We start from the raw sequence: 13,667 nt of genomic DNA on the forward strand, positions 1-13,667 counted from the left end.
CAACTCACTGAATCTCTCAGTTCCCCATCTGTAAAATGGGGATAACACTTTACATCAGATGGCTGCTGAGAAGACATCATGTAAGAAGCCAACATACTACCTTCCAAAACATGAAAGTTCCTGTAATGTCAATGCACAGAAGACTCATCAAAATGTGGGGATGTTTCATTATTGGTTTTGGATCATGGGCTAACATCTTGTGCCTTCTAAGAGCAAGTCACAGATACATTCACAACATTTCCTTCTTCTAATCCTGACAAATAAACACCAGATGTTTCTTTGAGAACTATTGCATTTTGCAGCAGTTCAGCATTTCAGAGCTAGGGGAATATTTTAAAAACCTTCTCCAAACCCCTTCCGTAAAAGTGGCTTTAAGTGAGAACAAAACCAATTACACCCCCCCACAAGAAAGGGCCATTCCTATCAAAAGCGATGAACAACGGAGGGAAGGTAAGAACAGAGGAATTCTCCTTCCAGAAACCAATATTAGAAGGAGAGAGAAGCTGGGGAGAGAATGTTAGCTGGGCTTAGTTATCAGTAAGCATAGACTAATAGCTGGAAAGTATCTCACAAAGAGGAATGCTGCTCTTGATACTTTTTGATCCTCTTCCAAAACAATTCAGCTCTTAAAGGCTCCCTCTGACCTACAAAGGCCATTAAACAGGAGAATGAAAGGCTTGCAATTCTGTCTGACCCTTTTGTTCTCCCTGTAGGAAATATTGGGGATGTGAATGCTTCCAGTGGAGGATGGAGTTTAGTTTCTAGGATTTATTTGTTTAATTAACTGTTTTATTTTCCTCTTTTCTTCCCTGAACAAGCTGTTCAGTCACTCCAATTCCACTGCCCACATCAGCCCCTCTGATGGAAGGGACTGTACAAGGCAAGTTCTTCTCAGAGTTGCACCTCATGCAACCACACTGCAGCTGGATTGCACACAATGCCAGTCAGAGAATGATTTTTCTCAAGTGCCAAATACTGCATTATTGTCGTCATCATTAGACACAGCTATCAATTTGTAGAGGAGAATGGTGGCGGTGGGGGGGGGGGGGGGGAGAGAAATGGGGAAAGAGGGCTAGAACAAAACTGCATCCAGCCCCAAATTCCTGGGTTCAGGGGTCCAAATATTTTATGCCTTCCTAAACAGGGTTCCCGTCTCAATAAAGTTTTCTGATATTATCGTTTGCTAAGTATATTATAACATGCTCTTCATGCAGCTTCAGAACTTCTGGATATTGGCATCCTAGCTTCACCCACAAAATAAACCTCACTAATACTTTCCTTCCCCTGCCTCAGTTCCACCACCTGTAAAATGGGGATAATGGTATGAAAAGTGCTTTGAGATCTGCTGATGAAAAGCACCATGTAAGAGTTAGATATTATTATTATTGTCTTGCTTCTGCCAGTCTCAGCCTCTGGGAGGTTCATTTTCTTCTTAATTGCTGTCTGCCCTCTGTACTGTACTTGTAACTGCTTATTAATTGAATGGGAGGCAGGATTTGTCCACTGGATGGAATCCCAATTCAGTAATCACTTAAAAAAAGCTCCCAAAAATATGCTTAAAGTTAAGCACATGCATAAGTGCATTGCTGAATCAGGGCCTAGAGCAGGAGACTGAGAAAAAAAAGAAAAGACTCCTAGATTCTACTCTTGGCACGGTCACTGACTCACTTTGTGACCCTGGGTATATCTGGAGTTCTACGGGCCTCAGTTTTCCTAATCTGTAAAATGAAGATAATGATACTTCCCTACCTCACAGGGTGAGGAGGCTGCATTGACATTTGTAATGTTGTTTCAGATTTGTGGAGGAAAGGTTTCTATTATATCATCCTCCTGTTTGCCTGTGCCAATACTTGAAATCTGAGAGTGAGAATGGCTGTGATTTCAAATCGGATCCCCTTGTATCCCATAATATCTGTTACAACTGGACCAGGCACCACCATATGGAAGGTGTAGCAGCTTTGGCTAGTTTTAAGGGTCTTGTGGGCAGTCACGGGGTTGGGAAAAAGCAAGAGATGGGCTCAAAGCAAAACCCTAGTTCTGAACCTCCTTGAGCTTTAGAAAACTTCAGATTTGAACCTGGATGCCAACTTTGTAGCTTGGGACTAGCTCTAAGTAAAATCCCATAATAAAATGGTCTGGGAATTTTGAATGGATAAGGAGGGAGGGAAAAGAGTACAAGAGAAAAAAAAAGGAAAGGAAGGAAGACAAAAGAAGTGAGCAAAGAAAGAAACAGGAAACAAAGCCGCAGAAAAAACTGATGTTCTTTTACCTCATGTCTGTCCCAACCAGCACATTTCAAAAGAGGAGCACTGGAGATTATGTCTGCATCCACAAAGATCTTCCTATTATCTTCATTTCCCTTGCTTCCCAAGTTTGTTGCAATGCTGCTGGCATTATGCTTATACTATACTTGTCAAGAAAGACAGATGCTCTCTGTGTGACTATCCAGTCCTTGGATGAGACTTGCGTGAAAGGGATAGATACCACTGAAATGAATGAGAAAGCAGTGTTAAATGTTGCCTCAATTCATTCCCAAGATGACAGCAGAGGATTCTTTCCACCTGCCACAACTGGTCACAGTCTGCTTCTCCACTGCCAGAACAAGGACAGTCTCGGAGTGATTAATGTTTCATTGTGAAGGCTGCATGTGTGTTACCAGAGACAGGCTGAGAATCTTGACAGTGTTGCGTTTAGGAACCCTTTGTCACTGCGGTGGCTGCAGGTGCTACAGTTTCTGTCAATGGTCCCTTTCTGGTACACCAAGCTCTCTTTAGGTAGGGAAATTGAAGCTGAAACTGCTGGAATAGTTCATTGATTTTCATTGTCCAAGCTGACAGGAATGCAAGAAAACTCACTTCACTCTGCTCACGTGTTCATACCCTTTCTCTCACCCCCCGCCAAAAAAAATCACAACAAAAACAACTTTTCTGTCTTATCTATTTAGATTCTAAGCTCTTCAGGACAGGGACTGTCTGCTGCTTTTTTGTACAGAACCTAGCACAATGGGATCCTGTCCTAGACTGGTCCTTAGGCAATACCATAGCAACATGATTAATAATAATAGTAATCAAACAAAACGCATACAAAATGAAATTGGATTTTAAGTTTCTCTCTCTTTTAACGTATTTAAGGTGTTAGCCATGTAGGTTAAAATTCTTTATCTACAACAAAAAACATTTTTTATTTAGTGTCCCTTTTTGGCTGCTACTTTAACATCAGGGCTTCCTGCATCCAGGTTGTTTTCCCCACCTGGGCTGCGTAAGGGGAAGGCAGCAGAGCAGCAGCTCCTGCTGCTTGCCTCACAGCACATCCAAGGTGGGGAAAGTGACCTGGCGGTACAGAGCGCTTGGTGTTGTTCCTCGCTCCCTTCCTCACAGCCCCCTAGGGGGCTGCAGAGGAATGTCGGGGTGTGTGTGTGTGAGCAGTATCTGTATATCAGCACTGCTAACCCTCTCCCCCGCCCAAGAGGAAGCAGGGAGAAATCTGGCACCCCCGCATGCAGCACTCCCCTGCCAGCCGGGAGCAGTTTGATTCTACACTGGCAGCGCGTACCTCTGTGCTGCTGCACAGCGCCCCCTTGACCATGGCTTCCCTGGGCAGTTGGCTGGGTGGCTGACCCCTAAGGCCGGCCTTGCTCATGCCCATTTACTCTCCATTGTATCTCTATTACAGGCTACGCATTCACACAACCCACCACTCACTCTTCCTGGCCCACAGACTATCCTCTAGTTCACCTGCCCATTATTGCCAATATAGCTCACCTTTTACCTTTTGCAGAAGAACCAGACTTGGGCCTGCCCAATCCCTAGTGCTGGTGCTGGTCAAGACGCTGAAAAGCTCCCCCAGTGGTGGATCTATATATAGCAAGTTACAGGGTATTCTTATACACTGTTCTTTGCATTTGTTAATACAACTTGTTCTAGTTCTGTGTGTCCCACAGACATATATACCTACCTCACACTGCAGTTCATCCCAAAGAAGCCTAAGGATACCCCAAAGCTCAAAACATATTTTGCACATGCAGCCCCAAACCAAAACTGTTCCCTAGCTACGCTCCTATGACCAGAATTTTCAGAAGAGCTGTGCTCCTATTAAGGCACCAAAATAAACAGCCAAATTTTCAAAACATTTCAGCACATTGGGTGCAGAGCTCCTTTGAAAATCTGGTCCTTATTTTTAGGTGCCTTAGCGGGCTGTCAAGGTTCCTCCCCCACTCTGAACTCTAGGGTACAGATGTGGGGACCTGCATGAAAAACCTCCTAAGCTTATCTTTACCAGCTTAGGTCAAAACTTCCCCAAGGTACAAAATATTACCCCTTGGACAGGCCGCTACCACCACCAAACTAATACTGGTTACTGGGGAAGAGCTGTTTGGACGCGTCCTTCCCCCCAAAATACTTCCCAAAACCTTGCACCCCACTTCCTGGACAAGGTTTGGTAAAAAGCCTCACCAATTTGCCTAGGTGACTACAGACCCAGACCCTTGGATCTTAAGAACAATGAACAATCCTCCCAACACTTGCACCCCCCCTTTCCTGGGAAATGTTGGATAAAAAGCCTCACCAATTTGCATAGGTGACCACAAACCCAAACCCTTGGATCTGAGAACAATGAAAAAAGCATTCAGTGTTTTACAAGAAGACTTTTAATAAAAAATAGAAGTAAATAGAAATAAAGAAATCCCCCCTGTAAAATCAGGATGGTATATATCTTACAGGGTAATTAGATTCAAAAACATAGAGAACCCCTCTAGGCAAAACCTTAAGTTACAAAAAAGATACACAGACAGAAATAGTTATTCTATTCAGCACAATTCTTTTCTCAGCCATTTAAAGAAATCATAATCTAACACATACCTAGCTAGATTACTTACTAAAAGTTCTAAGACTCCATTCCTGTTCTGTCCCCGGCCAAGACGACTACAGACAGACACAGACCCTTTGTTTCTCTCCCTCCTCCCAGCTTTTGAAAGTATCTTGTCTCCTCATTGGTCATTTTGGTCAGGTGCCAGCGAGGTTACCTTTAGCTTCTTAACCCTTTACAGGTGAGAGGAGCTTTCCCCTGGCCAGGAGGGATTTCAAAGGGGTTTACCCTTCCCTTTATATTTATGACACGCCCCCCAAATCTCAGCTAGGGTGAAACACTGGCTGGGATTTCTTCCTGGAGCTCTAGGAAAACAGAGTTAATAAGACACATGCATCTCTAAATATACTACCAAGTACATAAAGACTAACAATATTTTCCACATCTCAAGGACGATTTTAACCAGTTGATTCTGGGAAACTTTCACGGGAGAGTGCATCAGCCACTTTGTTAGAAGCTCCTGAGATGTGTTGGATGTTGAAATCAAAATCTTGGAGAGCTAAACTCCACCGAAGAAGTTTTTTGTTAGTTTCTTTGACAGTGTGAAGCCACTTTAGTGCAGTATGGTCGGTTTGCAGGTGGAAACGCCGTCCCCAAACATATGGGCGTAGCTTTTCCAGAGCGTAGACAATGGCATAACATTCTTTTTCAGTGACTGACCAGTTGCTTTCCCTCTCAGACAGTTTTTTGCTGAGAAACACTACAGGGTGGAATTCTTGATCAGGTCCTTTCTGCATTAAAACTGCTCCCACACCACGCTCGGATGCATCTGTGGTTACTAGGAACGGTTTGTCAAAGTCTGGGGCCCTTAGTACAGGGTCAGACATGAGTGTCGCTTTAAGCTTGTTAAAGGCCTTCTGACACTTTCCGGTCCACTGAACAGCATTTGGCTGTTTCTTTTTGGTTAGGTCTGTCAGTGGGGCAGCGATTTGGCTGTAGTGCGGTACAAATCGTCTGTAATAACCGGCCAAGCCTAAGAAGGATTGAACCTGTTTCTTTGACTTTGGGACAGGCCACTTTTGGATAGCATCCACTTTGGCCTGTAGGGGGCTGATAGTTCCTTGACCCACCTGGTGTCCAAGGTAAGTCACTCTGTTTAGGCCTATTTGACACTTCTTAGCCTTAACAGTTAGTCCTGCCTCCCTTATGCGCTCAAGGACTTTTTGTAGATGTTCCAGGTGGTCTGCCCAGGAATCCGAAAATATGGCCACATCGTCAAGGTAGGCGACTGCATATTCTCCTAATCCCGCTAGGAGACCATCTACAAGTCTTTGGAAAGTGGCGGGTGCATTTCGCAGCCCGAAAGGGAGTACATTAAATTCATACAGCCCGAGATGTGTGATGAAGGCTGACCTTTCCTTGGCAGATTCATCTAGCGGTACCTGCCAGTACCCCTTGGTTAAGTCCAAGGTAGAGATGAACTGGGCCCTTCCCAGTTTCTCTAATAGTTCATCTGTGCGTGGCATGGGATAGTTGTCTGGGCGAGTTACAGCATTTAGCTTACGGTAGTCCACGCAAAAACGTATTTCCCCATCTGGTTTGGGAACTAGAACCACTGGAGATGCCCATGCACTTTCAGAGGGGCGGATTACACCCATCTGTAACATATCCTGGATCTCCCGTTCTATAGCAGTTTTAGCTTGAGGAGACACCCGGTAAGGTTGGACCCTAATTGGGTGAGCATTACCTGTGTCAATGGAGTGGTATGCCCGTTCAGTCAGTCCTGGGGTGGCTGAGAACGTTGGCGCGTAGCTAGTGCACAGCTCCTGGATCTGCTGTCGCTGCATACGCCCAAGGGTCATGGAGAGGTTCACCTCTTCCACACCACCAGCACATTTCCCTTCGTAGTAGACACCTTCAGGCCACTCAGCGTCGTCTCCTCCCTGGGCTGTAAACTGACAAACCTTTAATTCTCTGGAATAAAAGGGCTTTAGAGAATTAATATGATACACCTTAGGCTTTCGGTTGGAGGTGGGGAATGCTATGAGATAATTAACAGCTCCCAGGCGCTCCTGGACCACGAATGGCCCTTCCCACGATGCTTCCATTTTATGGGCCTGGAGCGCCTTTAAGACCATGACCTGGTCTCCTACTTTGAAGGAACGCTCCCTGGCATGTTTATCATACCAGGCTTTTTGCTCTTTTTGAGCATCCTGTAAGTTTTCTCTAGCAAGGGCTAAAGAGGTTCGGAGGGTGTTTTGTAGGTTGGTTACAAAGTCCAGAATGTTAGTTCCTGGAGAAGGTGTAAATCCCTCCCATTGCTGCTTCACCAACTGCAATGGCCCCTTAACCTCACGGCCATATACAAGTTCAAATGGGGAAAACCCTAAACTGGGATGTGGTACAGCTCTGTAGGCAAAGAGCAACTGCTGCAATACTAGGTCCCAATCATTGGAGTGCTCATTTACGAATTTACGTATCATGGCCCCCAAAGTTCCATTAAACTTCTCCACCATGCCATTTGTTTGATGATGGTAAGGAGTGGCAACCAAGTGATTTACCCCATGAGCTTCCCAAAGGTTTTTCATAGTTCCTGCCAGGAAATTAGTCCCTGCATCTGTGAGGATGTCGGAGGGCCAACCTACCCTGGCAAAAATGTCTGCTAGTGCCTGGCACACACTTTTAGCCCTGGTGTTGCTTAGAGCTACTGCTTCCGGCCATCGGGTGGCAAAATCCATGAAAGTCAGTATGTACTGCTTTCCTCTGGGTGTCTTTTTCGGAAAAGGACCCAGAATATCCACAGCTACTCGCTGAAATGGAACTTCAATGATGGGGAGTGGCTGGAGAGGAGCTTTGACCTGGTCTTGGGGTTTTCCCACTCTTTGGCACACCTCACAAGACTGGACATAGGTAGAAACATCCTTGCCCATTCCCTCCCAGTGGAATGACCCCCCCAAACGGTCTTTGGTCCTGTTCACCCCAGCATGGCCACTAGGGTGATCATGGGCTAAGCTCAAGAGCTTGGCCCGGTATTTAGTTGGAACTACCAACTGTCTCTGAGGATGCCAGTCTTCCTGGTGTCCCCCAGAAAGAGTTTCCTTGTATAAAAGTCCTCTTTCTACAACAAACCTGGATCGATTAGAAGAGCTGAGAGGCGGTGGGTTGCTCCGTGCCACCGTCCAAGCTCTCTGGAGGCTTTCATCTGCTTCCTGTTCGGTCTGGAACTGTTCCCTTGATGCTGGAGACATCAGTTCCTCATGGGATTGTGGACCTAGGCTTGGTCCCTCTGGAAGCGATATAGGGGATGGAGCTGTTTCTGTTGACTGTGAACCGCTCTCCGCTGGTGTACTATGTTGGGATTCAGGCTCCGGCTGAGCCTCTTGTGTAGGGTTATCGGCTGCTGCCAGTTCAGGTTCGGTGGGGCCCTCTGGTGTTGAGGTTGCAAGTACTGGATTCAGTGCTGACACGGGGTCTGGTGTTGGTTGTTTGGCTGGTTCCGGTTCTGGGACTGGTTCCGTCTGGGTCTCTGGGACTGGATCCACTACTGCTGTTGCAGACATTGGCCTGGGGTCCAGGTCCATCACCTCTGACTGGGTCCTGATAGAAGTTTCCGGAACAGAGCTAGGCCTCACGGCTTGTTTAGCCTGGTTGCGGGTGACCATTCCCACCCTCTTGGCCTGCTTCACATGATTGGCCAAGTCTTCCCCCAACAGCATGGGGATGGGATAATCATCATAGACTGCAAAAGTCCACATTCCTGACCAGCCCTTGTACTGGACAGGCAACTTGGCTGTAGGCAAATTGAAAGAGTTGGACTTGAAGGGTTGAATCGTCACTTGGATCTCTGGGTTGATTAAATTGGGGTCCACTAAGGAAGCATGGATAGCTGACACTTGTGCTCCGGTGTCCCTCCACGCGGTGACCTTCTTCCCACCCACACTCACAGTTTCCCTCCGCTCCAAGGGTATCTGGGAGGTATCTGGGCCTGTGGACCTCTGGTGTGATTCCGGTGCAATGAACTGTAATCTGTTGGGGTTCTTGGGGCAGTTGGCCTTTACATGCCCCAGCTCGTTACACTTAAAACATCGTCCAGCTGACGGGTCACTGGGGCGAGGAGGGTTGCTGGAGAACGGGGTGGTGGGACGATAAGGGGTCTGGAGGGTTCTTTGGGAGGTAGGTGGGGCTTTGGGCGGCCCCCGGTAATAGGGTGTGGTCTGGGGTGGTCCCTTCTGGTCTCCGCTCCAACTGCGACCAGTTTTCTTCTTCTCTGCCACCTCCACCCATCTGGCTCCAATCTCTCCTGCCTCAATTACAGTTTTGGGTTTCCCATCTAGGATGTATCTTTCTATTTCCTCAGGAACACCCTCTAAGAATTGTTCCATTTGCATTAGGAAGGGCAAATTTACTGGAGATTCAACACTTGCTCCTGATATCCAGGCATCCCAATGTTTTACAATGTGGTAGGCATGTCGGGTAAATGACATGTCTGGTTTCCACCTTAGGGCTCTGAACCTCCGACGAGACTGCTCGGGTGTTATCCCCATTCTGACTCTCGCCTTGGATTTAAACAGTTCATACTTGTTCATGTGTTCTTTAGGCATTTCAGCTGCCACCTCAGCTAAGGGTCCACTGAGCTGCGGCCTCAGCTCTACCATGTATTGGTCAGTAGAGATGTTGTACCCAAGGCAGGCCCTTTCGAAGTTTTCTAAGAAGGCCTCAGTATCATCACCTGCCTTGTAGGTGGGGAACTTTCTGGGATGGGAAGTGGTACCTGGAGAAGGATTGCTAGGGTTTGTTGGTATATTCTGCTGGGCCTTTATCCTCTCCATCTCCTCCACATGCTTCCTCTCTTTTTCCTTCTCCTCCTCCTTCAGCCGCATGAGTTCTATCTGTCTTTCATGTTCCCTTTGTTTTTCCTCAGCCTGAAATTTGGCTAATTCCAGCTGTAGTCGAGCTGAGGATTTGGCCATTCTAACCTCTCTGTTTTTAACTAACTTTACCCCCGAGGTTTAGAAATAAACAAACAAAACTTGGCTGTAAAATTTTGCTGTGCTGGAATAGAATACCTATTCTCTGATAGTGATTGTCAGCCTACAGAAAAAGACAATTCCCTTGTCTCTGCTCTGGGCCCAAATTAAAGCAAAAAACCTCCAACTACTTGGAAAACTGCTTACCCAGCCCAAAGAAAAAAAAAATCTCTTTTCAAACCTGTGCTCCTTGTAAAACAAAAAAAAAAATCAAAATCCTAAAAAAACCCTGCCACTTTTGTCTCCAGGCAAATGGGTAGAGCACACACCCCCTATTTACTTTTAGGAAGAAAAGAAAAAAAAACCTCTGGGTTGGAAGACTGTGAATTTCCCTGCAGGAGTTAAGTACCCTGCCTCCAGGCAAAGAAAACCTGCAATTCACAAGATAATCCCCTTTTGTCTCTGCTTGGCCACAAAGCAGAGAGAAACCAAGCTGCTTTCAGTTTCAAAGCTGCTTCTGGACTTCCTAAAAATTCCTTTTTAAAATCTGTATTTCTAGTTCAAAAAATCTCAACTGGATCTCAAAATGATTTCAGGTTAATCCCACCACTGTGCCACCATGTCAAGGTTCCTCCCCCACTCTGAACTCTAGGGTACAGATGTGGGGACCTGCATGAAAAACCTCCTAAGCTTATCTTTACCAGCTTAGGTCAAAACTTCCCCAAGGTACAAAATATTACCCCTTGGACAGGCCGCTACCACCACCAAACTAATACTGGTTACTGGGGAAGAGCTGTTTGGACGCGTCCTTCCCCCCAAAATACTTCCCAAAACCTTGCACCCCACTTCCTGGACAAGGTTTGGTAAAAAGCCTCACCAATTTGCCTAGGTGACTACAGACCCAGACCCTTGGATCTTAAGAACAATGAACAATCCTCCCAACACTTGCACCCCCCCTTTCCTGGGAAATGTTGGATAAAAAGCCTCACCAATTTGCATAGGTGACCACAAACCCAAACCCTTGGATCTGAGAACAATGAAAAAAGCATTCAGTGTTTTACAAGAAGACTTTTAATAAAAAATAGAAGTAAATAGAAATAAAGAAATCCCCCCTGTAAAATCAGGATGGTATATATCTTACAGGGTAATTAGATTCAAAAACATAGAGAACCCCTCTAGGCAAAACCTTAAGTTACAAAAAAGATACACAGACAGAAATAGTTATTCTATTCAGCACAATTCTTTTCTCAGCCATTTAAAGAAATCATAATCTAACACATACCTAGCTAGATTACTTACTAAAAGTTCTAAGACTCCATTCCTGTTCTGTCCCCGGCCAAGACGACTACAGACAGACACAGACCCTTTGTTTCTCTCCCTCCTCCCAGCTTTTGAAAGTATCTTGTCTCCTCATTGGTCATTTTGGTCAGGTGCCAGCGAGGTTACCTTTAGCTTCTTAACCCTTTACAGGTGAGAGGAGCTTTCCCCTGGCCAGGAGGGATTTCAAAGGGGTTTACCCTTCCCTTTATATTTATGACACGGGCCCAGAGTTCTGAAAATCTGGCCCCCCCGTGCATGCTGAGCACCTGAAAATTTGCCCCTACCTGGACCAGATTCCCAACTCTACCTTTCATATTCACCATCCTGATAAACCAGAGACCGTGCCTTTCCGATACAAATCACATGCCCACTTCCAAGCAACCCACACGGAGCTTCAAGCACTATGTACCTCGGTCAGCAAACCCCTTCACTAAACTACTTACTATGGAGGAGAGAAAGGAGTTGACATGTCAGCTGAGTGGCTCTGCAGGGGTTGAGTTTGAATCCTGTGCAGCTCAAGCAACCCTCAGAGCTGAAACTCCTGATTATTGAATCTGCTGATTTTATAACGATTTCAGATACCTCCAAGACCTTAATAAATCAAAGTTACCTGCACATTTGCCATCTGATAAAGGCTAGGAAAAATAACGAGGAGTCCTTGTGGCACCTGAGAGACAAACAAATTTATTTGGGCATAAGCTTTCGTGGGCTAAAACTCACTTCATCAGATGCATGGAGTGAAAGATACAGTAAGAAGAATATATATTATAGCACATGAAAAGATGGAAGTTGCCTTACCAAGTGGGGGGTCAGTGCTAAGGACACAATTCAATTAAGGTGGAAGTGGCCTGATCTCAACATTTGACAAGAAGGGGTGAATACCAAGTGAAGGAAAATTACTTTTGTAGTGCTAACAAAGCCAGTGCAATCAAGGTGCCCCATTTCCAGCAGCTGACAAGTAGTTACCATCATGTGCCAACAACGCCCCTCTGCCATGTACATTGGCCAAACTGAACAGTCTCTACACAAAAGAATAAATGGACACAGATCAGACATCAAGAATTGTAACTTTCAAAAACCAGCAGGAGAGCACTTCAATCTCCCCGGACACTCAATAACAGACTTAAAAGTGGCAATTTTTCAATAATAAAAACTTCAAAAACAGACTCCAGCGAGAAACTGCAGAACTGGAATTAATTTGCAAACTGAATACCATCAAATTAGGCCTGAATAAATACTGGGAGTGAATGGGTCACTACAAAAACTAAAAACCAATTTCCCCATACTAATTTTCCCCTACTATTACTCACAACTTCTTGTCAACTGTTTGAAATGAGCCACCTGATTACCACTACAAAAGTGATTTTTCATCCTGTTGATAATAGCTTACTTTAATTGAATTGTCTCATTAGAACTGACCCCCACACTGGGTAAGGCAACTCCCATCTTTTCATGTACTGTTATATATATATATACATATATCTTCCTACTGTATTCTCCATACATCTGATGAAGTGGGTTTTAGTCCATGAAAGCTTATGCCCAAATACATTTGTTAGTCTCTAAAGTGCCACAAGTAATCCTTGGTTTTTTTTTTTGTTTTGTTTTACAAGTTCATCTAAGGATTTCCAGATCCTTAATTTAATTACCAACCTTTTCTTGTCTTAATCACCCAACTTCTGTTTGTAAACAGAACACTGACTCCCTGTCCCAGGGACACAAGCTAGGAGAAGCACCTCTCTGCAGAACTCACATTCCACACTAATGCTGCAGTTAAGAGCTCCGCCTGGGAGTGCACCTCCTGTATGAAACTTGGTGGGGGGTAGCTCCCTTTTTGGTAGGCTCCTAATTAGCACCTTGTAGCTAGTGTGTACTTTTAAAATTCAATCAGTACAGAGGTATCTCTTAAAAGTCAGTCTACAAATAATCAGGATACCACAGAATTGTGAAATTATACTAAATAATATTTTCTAGATTTTCATTCTTTTACTGCAGTATTGTGTTGGGACAAATGCAAAGGTCCCATCTCTGTTTTTACTTTGCTTACTCAGGCAAATTTTGACAAGTAAAGACTGATTACAAATTCTAGAATGCCTTCTGAATCACATCCAGGGGTTTTAACTTAATGTCCCAGTATCAGTTAATTTGGACAGCTTTCCCACAATCTTAACGCATGGGTGAGAGTTAGTAAATGAAATTTGGAAATGATCCAGTTTGCTGGAAAGAGTAGCCTACCTCTTCTGTATGATCATAGATGGTTACCAAGGAAACTTCCTCTTCCTTCAGTAAAGAAGCTACAGTATTTTCCTTGGAGGAGCTGTCAGGTGCATGGATCCCACTACCAGAACATTTTCAAGAGTATGTGGAGTCTCTATTACACAGAATAATCAAGGACAAGAAGAATTTTGTGGACAAGTTCTTCCCTAACCATGACAAAAGGCAGCCAGGTACAACTCACAGCCAGCAAGTCCCTAAACTGCCGAGTCAGCCTCTTAAGAAGCCACTCCCAAATCCTGCCAATTATGTCCTAATGAGGTTTAATTTTTTGCTACTATTTATTATTAATTATAGTAATAA

This window comes from Lepidochelys olivacea, assembly GCF_965140295.1.
Source record: "Lepidochelys olivacea isolate rLepOli2 genome assembly, chromosome: 10".
Classification (NCBI taxonomy): Eukaryota; Metazoa; Chordata; order Testudines; family Cheloniidae; genus Lepidochelys; species Lepidochelys olivacea.